The sequence below is a fragment of the Sinocyclocheilus rhinocerous genome, unplaced genomic scaffold, assembly GCF_001515625.1.
Source record: "Sinocyclocheilus rhinocerous isolate Xijiao unplaced genomic scaffold, SAMN03320098_v1.1 scaffold1721, whole genome shotgun sequence".
Lineage (NCBI taxonomy): Eukaryota > Metazoa > Chordata > Actinopteri > Cypriniformes > Cyprinidae > Sinocyclocheilus > Sinocyclocheilus rhinocerous.
In genome coordinates, this window is record NW_015666162.1 from 377,581 (window position 1) to 390,225 (window position 12,645).

The 12,645-nt window shown below is 36.3% G+C and overlaps 1 protein-coding gene across 1 annotated transcript in view; it reads left to right on the top strand.

Moving 5' to 3' along the window:
• LOC107731787 (RNA-binding Raly-like protein) overlaps nt 1–12,645 on the top strand; it is a 140,156-nt gene that overhangs the window by 36,430 nt on the left and 91,081 nt on the right. The gene's annotated exons all lie outside the window — the stretch shown is intronic.

A 12,645-nucleotide genomic window follows, 5' to 3' on the forward strand; every position in this document is an offset into this window, starting at 1 on the left:
CCTTCCTTACTTTCTGGGACTCTTCCTTATTCATTGCTGTTTGATGATTGATATCCTCCTTTGTTTCTCTGAGGTTTTAGTCCGTGGATAAATTCATACAGGCCTTGGTCTGAAGAGAGGTCTTCTCTCTGTGACAGTTGTGTGGCCCTTTGGGGTACTCTTAGTGAGTTGTCTTCTGCTGTTTTTCTTGGTTGATTTAAACTCTTCTTGTGTGTAATATAAGTTGTAGGAAGTCTTTTTGTTTTAAATTTGTCAGAACTGAATGTCTGTCTTATTTTAAAACAACATTAAAAGTAAAATAATCAGGAGCTCATCTTGTTGCTGCTGCTGCTCTCTCGCACGCGCGCGCTGTTTAGGCATGTTTTGTGCCATTGATCGTCGTCCTTAATAAATAAAACATTTATTCATGCTTGGGTGTCGGCTGTGAATCCAGTGGAGAGAAATCCCCCCACCACTAACTGCAAACTGGCATTCAGATCTGCCTCCATTTTGTTAGCAACGCCCCAACTTCCAACGATCCAATCAATTCCCGAAGGACGAAATCAAGTCCCGCCCTCTCATTTCAGATGCCGTTTCACTCGGATATACGTCACAGTAGAGAAGAAAAGACAATCGCAACTTCCGTTTCATGCCGACTTTAATATCACTGACTGTGTATTTGTGGCAGAGAATGCGTTTGTCTGTGCATTTTCATCGCTCTGAATGAATTCACTTGTTTTCATTTCTGCATCCAGTGTATCACTTCTCCATTTGATGAAGATTAAATTGAGTGTGTGAGATTATATTGAATGCCTTAAGCAAACTAATGTGTGAATTGATTTGCTTGGGAAGATTGTTCTCGCCGACTGCTGGCAGATGCTTCAGCCTTCATTTCCTCAGTTTATTTTCTCTAAAGACAGGAAGTCTCTCAGTATGTGAGAGTCATGTGTACTTATACAGTCACAGTGTACCAGACCTAATGATCCCTTACAGTCCTGTTGGTCTCTTATAGTCTCCAAGGCTGCATTTACAAATACAATAAAGAGGTTATTATAGTGAAATATTATTACAATTTAAAATAACTATTTTCTATTTGAATACATTTTAAAATGTAATTTATTCCAGTGACGCAAAGCTGAATTTTCAGCAACTTTTACTCCAGACTTCAGTGTCACAAGATCCTTCAGAAATCAAAGTAATATGCTGATTTGATGCAAAAAAAAAAAAAAATTTATTATCAATGTTGATATTTTTGTAACTTATAATGTAATGTTTTTGTGTTATGTAATATTATTGTGTAAACTGATACATGTTTTTCAGGTTTCGTAATGAATAGAAAGTTCAAAAGAACAGCATTTATTTTAAATAGAAAACGTGTTTAATATATGAAACTACATTTTTCAAAAAAAAAAAAAAACTCTTACTGACCGCAAACTTTTGAACTGTAGTAATGTGGATATAGGATGCTTTTAGATTTCTTTCTTCCACATTCCATCATGTCTTGCACTCTTGGGGGGTAATTCTCTTCTCTCTTCTTATTATCGTGGTGTATTGGAGCCCAAAGCACCGGCCTGACTGAATGAGACCAGAATAATTCAGTCAGATTGGCTGAGATCTCATTTCAGGCTGTTTGCAGGCCGCTAAGCACAGGCTTTGCTTCTGCCAGAATCCCACACAATGCCCTGGGACCGCTGATTGACAGCTCTCAGGTTCTTTCAGGTGGAGTTCATCAACACATTCCATTTTTCCTGGAAGTTCTGGCTGTTTTCCTTTTCGCTTCTGTGGCTTTCACATTACCAGTGTGTTTGGGTGAGTTCATCCGTGTCTACACGTATGTGAAAGTGTCTATGCTTTTACACTACGCTGATTGCTGGAACAGTCCTCGTGGAGCAACCGGAGGTTAAGTGCCTGACTCAAGGTCAGCTCAAATTTAGGAATCAGAGGCACACCGGGGACAGTATACATGGGGAGGAGACGGACCACTGGTTGAAAAATTCATGGAAAAAGTAGAGATAAGTCTTTAATGTGCGTTAGTTTATGTGCATTCACATTATCTGGACCATGCTTTGTGTTGAAGAAGCTACATTTATGATACTACTTTATTGCTAATTTGATCAAATTTATTGAAACATTGGATTTTTCTATATATATATTTTTTTTCTTCGTTTATTTAGATAGGGACAGTACAATAAACATGATTCCAGTCAAAGACTGGAAAAAATGCACTGAACAGAGATCATAGCAGGTGCTGATTTGCATCTCATGTCCCTAGAAAGGCTTTTAAAAAACACATCATTACATGTATAAACAACCAAAATAATTATAATAAATCTGTAAAAAAAAATTATGTTATCTGTAAAAAAAAAAGAAAAGAAAAAAAAGTAACAAACTCTTCATATAAAAACCTCACCCATTACAAACAGAATACAAAACAAACACATGCACCTAGTTTTATAGACTCTTCCAATCCTAATAAATAACTGGTACGGAACCATATAAAAATTTAAATATGCGTACAAGTCTGGTTTATTTTGAGCCAAATAAACACAGATAAAAAGTCAGATTTTTATATATTTTTAAATTATTATTATATTTAAAAAGCTGTAATTTATGATCTGCTTGGTTTATGTCCATGCAGAAAGTTTTTTTTTATTCCACTGGGTGGCAGTAAACAGAGGAAAAAAGAATCTAATTGATATCTCCTAAACAAAATATATTTAGATTTTACTGAAAGGAGGTATTGGTGTCTCCGAGTGTACCTTTACCGTCTCCGTTTTTGATTTCTAAAATAACTGAACATACTTGAATTTAAAATAGCGCCTTATCCATATACATTGGAGTAAAACGATAAAAATGGTCTCAATTTACAGAAAACCCTCTAAATTTTAACACAGTGGTGGAATATTGCATATATTTTATTGTATATATTCACAATTTTATAATAAATACAGATAAAAAGTCAGATTTTTATTAATTTTTCAATAAAGTTTTTTTTTGAGAGCCTGTAATTTAGGACCTGTTTGGTTTATTTCCCTGCAGGGGGATTCTTTTGAATCCTCTATATGCCAGTAAATAGAGAAAAAAAGATTCATCTTTTTATAACCTTCTTCACAAAAGTTATTGAGCTATAACTGAAGGGAGGCAATGTATTTTCTGAAGTCTCCCATTTTCATCCATAAACAAATTATTCAGTGCAAAAACAGGCTTATTACCTGTAAAACACTTTTTACAATGCGTTACACTTGACAAGAGAATGATCCAACACTTTATCACCTAACTTGACCCATGTTGTGTATTATATACCTAAGCAAAATGAGAGTGAGTAAGTAGCAGTTCTTGCATTTTATTATGCACAAGATAATAAACTCCAAGAAAATAAATCAAAATGTATAGAGAAAAATTTGCAAAAAGCAGTGCAAAAACACAATATACAAATCTAATATGTGAAATAGCTATATACAAAATATAATAACTATAAAAAATGTCAAGTTGCTATAGAAAAAAAAAAAATGGAGGCCAACTTTTAGTTTTTGTTCGTTGCTTTGTCAACAGTTTTCATTGGTTGCAAACTTTCTCAAGAGTGTCCATCAGTGTGCCATTTTCTAAAACAGTTTCTAGATGGCACCAAGCACAGGGGTACGTTGCACTTTGTACAGTACATAGGAGTCTTTACTTTGAAGCCTGAAAGTTTGCAGAAAGCACAAACTCTCTGAAATTTGGAAATTTGGTAAAGCTGGAACTTCATCCTCCACACTGCAGTCATTCCACCTTTCTGTGCCATCATTCACGGACATCGCACTTGCTGACCTTTTTTTACCCCGTCCAGAATGAGGCCTCCCTCTGTTTTGCTTGCTGGGAGTTGGCTGTGGCCTCACAGTATCACCAGCAGAAGGTGTGGGGGTCTTGGAGGTGGGGGGTAGGCAAACAACCTCCTTGCTGGTGCTTGAACTTATAGATTTTTTAAAATAATTATGATGATGCAATATTGGAACCACATGTGGGTCCGCTAGAGGGCGCAGAGTTCAAGTGGTTAACCCTTTAAGATTGACTAGTCACTCAGATTTGTTGATTTTGAAAATGCATAGTTTTAAAATCACAATGCTATAATCTGTTGTAGCACAGGTATACGTGTTTTTGCTTTTGAGCGTGTGATTGTATGGGTTATGATTTGGAGTGCATGGATAAATGGTGCAGTCGGCCCAGTTTGCAACAGAAGGTCATGACCCGAAAGTGCAATTCTGGTATTACGCGGACAACGTTCATGCACTCAGAATGTTCCACAAAAAACTGATCTGAGATGGATGGAATTACAAATTGAGGCAAATCTGCTTCCCGGAGTGCTTTGCACTACTTTGGTTTCTTTGAATGCTCTTGAATAGTGCAAACAGCTCGTGACTGGTTCACACAGTGTGCTTTTACCATGTCTGCACTGAGCCGCAGACCCGTCTCAGAAATAAACATCCTGTGTTGGGTTTTTGATCTCTGGATCACTCCCTCTCTATAACCGAAAGCGCTCTTTCTGTTCTTTAGTATATGCTTCATGTTTTTGAGAGCACAAATGCGGAGAATTCACATGACTTGGTTTGACGTTTGTAATATTCACATCTGTGTACGTACAGGAGTCACAGCAGGAGCCCTGTTTATTGCCTATTTATGGCTTCATATGTTCTTCACAGAAACCCTGCTCATTCTGTTCCGCTCTTTCATGCTGCTATTTGTGGCATCTTTAACCTCTGTAGTTAATAAAAAATTTTTTTTTTTTTATGATCATTGATTCATTGCACTTGTGCAGTCCTGCGTTAGTGCTGTTTTCTGGAGTTTTACAGACCGAGTCTCGCTAGTGTAAATGTGACGGTATCAAGGAAAGTCTTTTTGGACACTTAGATGATTCCTTTGGGGAAAATAACTTTTTTAGGGTGTTCAATTTTGTGCATATAATTAATTAGAATCCTTAAAAAAACGTGTTTTTGATCTATGTAGTTTTAACCCTCAAAATCTATCAGTTAATATCTTTTAAACTGTAAATGAACGAAGTTGCAAATGGTATATGCCTGTGAGATTTTTCTGATGTTTTTTTTAAGTCTTTAATGCTTTAAAGCTCCATTTTAATTTTGTAAAATATTACATAAATAACAACTGTTTTCTATTTTAATATATTTTGAAATGTGATTTTATTGATCCTGATATGCTGATTTGGTGCGCAAGAATAATTTCCTCTACATATTAGTATTGTTATCAATGTTGAAAACAGTTGTTCTGCTTAATATTTTTGTAGAAACCAGAATAAAAATATTTTGTGAAGACATTATAAATGTCTTTACTCTAGTTTTGATCAATTCAATGCATTCTTGCTGAATAAAAGTATTAATTTCTTTCAAAAAAAAAAAAAATCTAACTGACCCCAATTATATATTATAGTAGCCATTTTACCAGTGCCTGAGGATATTTCAAATATGATAGATACGGTAGATAGATACGATGTTGTTCAATGTAATGTTTAGACAATATACTGTGGACACAAAGAGTATTTGTACACTTTAAAATGTCTTATATAACAAAATATCAAACCAAGTGGTATTTATTTTAAAGAAAGATTTATAAAATAATAGTAAAAATGATAAAACAATTAGATATACTATTCAAACTGGAGGTCAAACACACTTTCTGGAGGTCTGGGAGGGTTGAATGTTATGAGATGAAAATTACAGTGTTTGAATTCTGTGTGGACACTTTCCTCTTTTCCGTTCGTTTGTCCACAGGAACTGATTTCGATAAGAGTCAGGCTGAGCGGGTGATAAGCTGAATGTGCGGCACAACACAAAACGTCTTCACCAGGGGAAATGAATGGCAGCTCCCAAAGGGACTGTTTGTATTTTTTAGCTCTATTTGTTGACGGAAATGCCAAGCTCCATGACTGGCTTCTGTTCTGTCGATCAGTCGTTGGTATGTGCGGAAATGATTCCTCAGGAGGCCAATTTAGAGGTTCAGGTGCCACATATGCAAAGAAGACAGAATGAGTGCATGGAAAAAAATATGAATGCAGCGGCAAGCCACAAACACAAAGCAGGAAATTTTACACGCACACATTTTTTTTTTCCTTGTGGTCGTCTGGCTTTGTTTCCTAAATCCTCTCCCAGGCAGGAGTGCATGGCTTTCAATGCCAACTGGCTTTTTATCTTGTGACATTTATTTCTTTCCTCTCCTTTCCCTTTTTTTCTATTTAGTTTTTCTGTGAGGCTCAGCAGCTGTGCCGGTGCAGATGGGCCGAGAGCAGCACACCTCGGTTGTAATAACACTATCTATTTCCACATAAACAGACTAACAAATGTCAGCAGCTTGGCTAACCATGTGAGCATGGCAACCTTTCCAGTGGTGGGAAGAAGAAGGTTGCTGTCTATGATGAAATTGTGCTGTGTGTGTGGGGGTGGGTGGTATGGGAGATTGACAGTCTAACAGATGATCCTCATTGGCTCTTGGGCTGACTGTAAGAGATATACAGGCCACGGGCATGAAGCAGGCATAGGCTGCTGGGTTAATTTGCCATGTGTTTCTCTCCCCCTCCAGCATCCATTATGTTTTTTTTAGTTGCACATATGTCTCTGTTTGGCTCTAATATCCTTGTTTAGATCTACTAGATCTACATATATAGATTTTAACTGATCTGATTCTGTTTAATCAGATTCCAGATGTGCCATTAATATGAACATTAATATACACTGTAATTTGTATTTAATTTTTTATTTTTTGTAATTTTTACAAACAGTACTGTGAAAATCAACACAGACTCATTGAGAAAACATGCCTCTACCTACACTTTTGTAAAATTCCAAAAACATACAGTACCTATACAGTGCATACAATTCACTGCAGACTGGTATTTGCGCAATACTATGTTATGAACTCAAAACGCTTTACCACATGCTTGATTAGTAAACTAAGGTACATTTACACAAGACCAAAACAGAAAACTTTTTATCTGTATTGGGTGTTCATTTACACGACAACAGCATTTTTGAGGGCTTGAAAATGCAAATACATAAATGAGTATTATGAAAACGGGGAAGTCATGCGTATACATATGATGTGTTCAGTCTATTAGTGTATGTGTAAAGGTGCGTAGTGTTACTGGCCTACTACTGGCCTGGCATGCATAATACAGCGTTTTCAGATGTTTTTGTGGATTTCTATGAATGGCGATTGTTTTGACGACATTATCGTCTGTATGCGAAACCTTTCACAAATGCATTAAAAACTTTTCAGTTTTTAGTACAATCGTTGTTGTGTAAACGTACCCTAAAACATTTTAATGATTGAATCACATAACCAGCTTCATATTTGTGGCTTTTCTGGTGTAGTAAACTTGCTCAGTAGTGCACCTGGTACAGCACTGGTACTGAACTCAAAGACTTGTAGAAGCGAGCTAAAATGGCATTATTTCTTCAGGAAACGCGTTTTTATCTCATATTTACTTCTGGTAAGACTATCAGTTAGGTATAGTAGGTGCTATAGTAGGTTTTAGGTTTAGTAGGTTTTATATTACCTTGGTTACTTCTGTTTTTACCTTTTGATTAGAGTGGGTTTTATCTGAAATATATTATACGATCATATTCAAATGTTTACGGAGCAATTATCTAGCATTCCTGTTAATCACATAGTAGAGCATAGTGCTTTCAACACCAAGATCATGGGTTTGATCCTATAGGGAATGCATGAACTGATAAGATGTGCCGTGGATGCAGTTGTAGTGGCTTCGGATAAATCCATCTGCCAAATATAAATGCAATTATTCTTAACAAATTATATAAGATCTGCTCTCTTGCTATTGGTTAGTAATTTACCTGAGATTGATCTCAGGGCAACATTGTTTTTCTCTTTTTGCTTGTGGTCAAATTCTGGGTAGATGTGGTACTTAATAGCAGCAGATCTAGTTTTTCAATCATATACCTCGGTAAAATAAAAGTTGGTACGTCAACACTTTTTTTGTATTAGAGAAAAGAAAAATCTCTCCCTTGTCAGGAGTCCATTCTGCCACCCTGTTGTTGACATGCCAGATTGTGGTTCAGAAGGCCCCAGAGAATTGTGGGAAAGGTGACCTCTGGTGAATGTCTTTTGTGAACCTCACCTTGCTCTGAGACGATAACACCTAGTGCCACAGAGGAAGAGACAGCTTTCGGTTGTGTGTGTGTGTGTGTGCAAAATCAGAGGAAAAGCCTGAAAAGACCCAAATGTAATTCATATTATGCCATAAAAAACACAATTTTCTGAGATATTTTTGTTATTTCATTGCTCATAAGATACAGTGCTTCCAAACACACACAATAAGCATGAACAACAAATTCCATGTAGTCTGAATGCATTTAGATTTCATTTCATTTTTTATTTAATAAATAGGTCAGGTTTTTCTGTATGGATGAATCTCACAAAACGTGTCAGAAACACGTCTAGGCCACATTTCACCACAAAATCAAAAGAAAGAAATAAGAAATGACATTGTCCATCAATGAAAATAAAGCCTAGCCTGTTTTTCTTTAAAATATGATATGTTGATTTAGTGTTTAAGAAATATTTCTTATTATCATCAATGTTGAAAACTTCATATGCTTCATATTTTTGTGGAAATCATGATAATTTTTTTTTAGGATTTCAAAAGATCAGAATGATTTGAAATAGAATTTGTATAAGTGTAACTTTTGATCAATTTAATGCATCCTTAATTAAAAAGCTGCTTTTAATAATTTTTTAACCATAATAAAGTAAAAAGTACTGCAGTAATGAGAATCAGCATTAAGAATTGTATTAAAAGGAAAATGCCTGGATGCATTTCAATAATTTGGGTGATGTGTTTAATTGTTATGAAAATAATGCAAACTTTTAAATAAGAATTGAATGACCAAAAAATAACCTGTATTTTCTAAAGGTTAAATATACAATATATTTTTCCCCCAGTTTGAATGTGACTTGAACATGCTGCGAGATTCATCCATATTTATGTGTGGGATTTCACCTAATTGGGTGTTTTTCTAGTGACATCATGAGGATGTATCATTCATGTGATGCGGAAAACCGCAGCATTTTCTGAACTGGAGTTTGAGTGAGAGGTCTGGAAAAATGACATTGTGCCTATCTGTAGCAGTCAGGCTTGATTTTCCTCATTATTTCCTCCTTCCTGTAGGAATTAATGAGCTCTGAATCCCACGCCTTCTCATCAGCGGGTAACACAGGCCACCATCAGTAATAGCCAGTTAAATGAGAGTTCTGCGGTCTAGACCGGCGATGATGGACCGACGTGTCAGACACGAGGTGAAAGTGTTTCCCACAGCTCTGTTGTATCTGACTGGCAGCACTGAGACCAACTTTTCTGTGTAAAACAGAGTGACGATACTTGGAATGTATCAACGATGAATGGAGGTGGATGCTTATCAGCTTGCAGTCATATGGAGGCAGAATTTAAATAAAAATAAAAATTGTTCTTCTGTATTGCTAGTCTTTTGAAGTTATATGATAGCTTTAAGTGAAAATTATGAGTGTATAATGTCTCAAATGTCTACATTTGTGTGTGTGTGTGTGGTGCTGAAGGTTGTCGATGAGGTCGAAGCAACCAGGAACATTGTCTTATGTTTCTGGATCTGCAGTGACAGATTAATTAAAAGGGGTTTGAAAACACGATAGGCCTTGTGATTGCTGTCAGATTTACCAGCATCACTGCATGTGTTCTGGTCCAGCGTGGTTTCACTAGCATGAACAAACTCATGTGATTAAACTCTACTTGAGTGGAAGGAACATTTCAAAGTGAAAGCCCTCCTGTCAGAGCAGACTTAGCACTTGAGAACCTCTGACAGGCCTGTCGGGCTTCAGAAGGAGATTTGCCAGGGTAGTTTTTTCCTCTCATATGCTGTTGCCCTTTGAACAAGTGTTAGGAAGTTAGGATGTGTTTTCATTATAGTGTGGCTTTCCTAGTAACAAGTTCATTTTTCCATCAAGTGAACAGAAGAAATAATCAAAACACAGTTGCAGTGACCAAGTGAAAGATATAACACCAACATGCCATAAAGATGTCATAAAGATGCTTGTAGAAATTAACCTGCATGCAAAAATGTGTATATTTAAAATAATATTACCTTGATATTACCTTACCTTTGTTAAAATCATAGTTTGACATGCCTTAAATTTAAATATAAGTTTGGAAAGGTTGCATAAACAGAACAGGTTGATTTTAAGTCGCATGTTTATGATAATCAAGCCATTGATCTAAACCCAGGCTAGGAAATAAGTACTGGAATCCAGATAAGTGTAGAGGGTCACTGCTAACCTGAACCCCATCTCTGCACCACAATGTGCCCTGACACCAAATCAGAACGGAGTGTGCAGCGTTCAGGCATCTCCAGACAGGTTCCTGCCCACAGCAACGATCTTCCTGCCAATCCACTCTACTGCAGACACACGGGTCATTTAGTTATACACTCGCTCTCACAAGCAGACAGATCGACGGATGTGACACCTCCCCTGTGAGAAGATGTCGAGAGGAGGTGCAGGGAAAGCAAGTAGAGAGTCTTAGGAATGATAGATTTGTTTGAGATTCAGGGAGGTACTGTCAAAGGGAATAAACTCCACTTTTGGCAGCCGAGGACTGCAAAAACAACAATAGTTTGTTCTGAATATGTGTGACTTTAGCTGGACAGTCTCTGAATCGTGTGTCGTGCTGTCGATACCAGGTGTGATGCAGCAAGTTTTCACTGTCAATAAATGTTTTTTTTTGTTGTGCTTCATTCGATATAGAATTTACAATGCCTTTTTAATTCCACTTCTAGAATTTGAACTGAGTAAACAGGATGCAGAATTCCAACATAATTTTAACATAAGGAAGCAGGATGAATTTTAAATGAAATTTTAAAGAAAACTGTAATTTTAAAGCAAAGTTTGGCAAAGTAAATGTTTAAATGTTAGCTTGACAAAGCCTTGTTTGAAAGTTTTTTTGAAAAATGTAAAAATAAATAAATAAATACAATTTTAAGATTAAATAGGCAAATGTCTTGAATTATTTGATCAAAAATACAACAATAATATTGTGAAATATTATTACAATTTAAAATATGTTTTGTAATTTAATATATTTTAATATATAATTTATTCCTGTGATGCCAAAGCTGAATTTTCAGCATCATTACTCCAGTCTTCAGTGTCACATGATCCTTCAGAAATCATTCTAATATGCTGATTTGCTGATCAAAAAGCATTTCTTATTATCAATGTTGAAAACAGTTGTGCTGCCTAATATTTTTTTGTGGAAAAGTTTATTTATTTATTCAAAGTTCAAAAGACCAGCATTTATTTGAAATGGAAATAATATATATTTTTGTTACAGTGTAACATTTTTTTTACTGTCACTGTTTTGATCAAATTAACGTGTCCTTGCTGAATAAAAACATTGATTTCATAAAAAAAACAAAACAATCTTATAATGCAATGCGGCATCCCACGTTAAGCTTAAGAGGATTTGAATCTTTAAATGGAAATCAGACGGAGCGTTCGCTTTCATCTTCCAAGAGAAGCCGTAAGTGTAAATATGAATAAAGTGGGAGTGAGTGCAACTGTGCCACAAAGTATTGACTTTCTTTGAGCAGCTCTGAACTATTCCCGGGCCTCTAACAAATCTTGAGGTTCTCGCATCGTGGTTAATTTTAGTTGTCTGCAAGCTAATTATGATCTGGGAGATTTGATTAGCACAGGAAGCAGATTTCGTCCACGTTGGAGCTCTGAAAGGAAAACGTTACGAGGGAAGCATCCAAAGCCATTTCCCGCTCTGCGCTGTGACTGACAGCCGTAAGTGCTCGCCTGGTGGTCGGGCTGGATTGAGTGGTTTGATTGGGCCCATTGTGTCCCTGTGTGAAGAAGATTGACAAAAATTACACAAGCTGCCATTTTCAAACACCACTTAAAAGCTCTGTCTGCGAGCATCCCTGTTTTGTTTTGTACATTCTCTCTTTATATTTTTGCTTTGCACTCGCACTACTGTGTGTGTGTGTGCATGTATCAGCTTGTCTACTGAGTGTGCTAAAGATGTCAGTGGTATCCGTGCTCTGCCCGCCGGCTCATAAAGTAGCCGGAGATGCGCCCCGGTTGATATACTCACTGATCTGCATGCCTGCAGCACAAGCGGCCCGTGGGGATTGAGGCCTACAGACCTCCACTTGCCAGAACTCAATAAATATTGAGTAATGAAGCAGATTTTTGTAAGACTATGACTCAGCAGTGGCTTTGTTGACAGTCTGTGAAGCGACTCTTTCCTTAGGGCCTCTCTAAACTTGTGCTACTTTCACATTAGAACGGTTTGACATCAGATCTTTTCATAGTTTTGTGAAAGATTCTAAGTGTTCATCTCTTGGTATGTATTTGTTTAATTATATTTATAATTATATAATTATTTATTTATTAATTAAATTATTATTATTATTATTATTGTTATTTAATTTTTTAGTTTAGTGTTACAGTACTGATTAAAAGTTTGGAATAATTCAGATTTTTTCAAATGTTTTAAAAGAAGTGTCTTTAATAATTAATGAGCAGTAAATCAGCATATTAGACACGGCAAGGCGCTGCGCGACAAAATTCTATATAACTCAATATAATCAGTGATGCTGTCTACACTGGATGCGGCGTGGCACGACA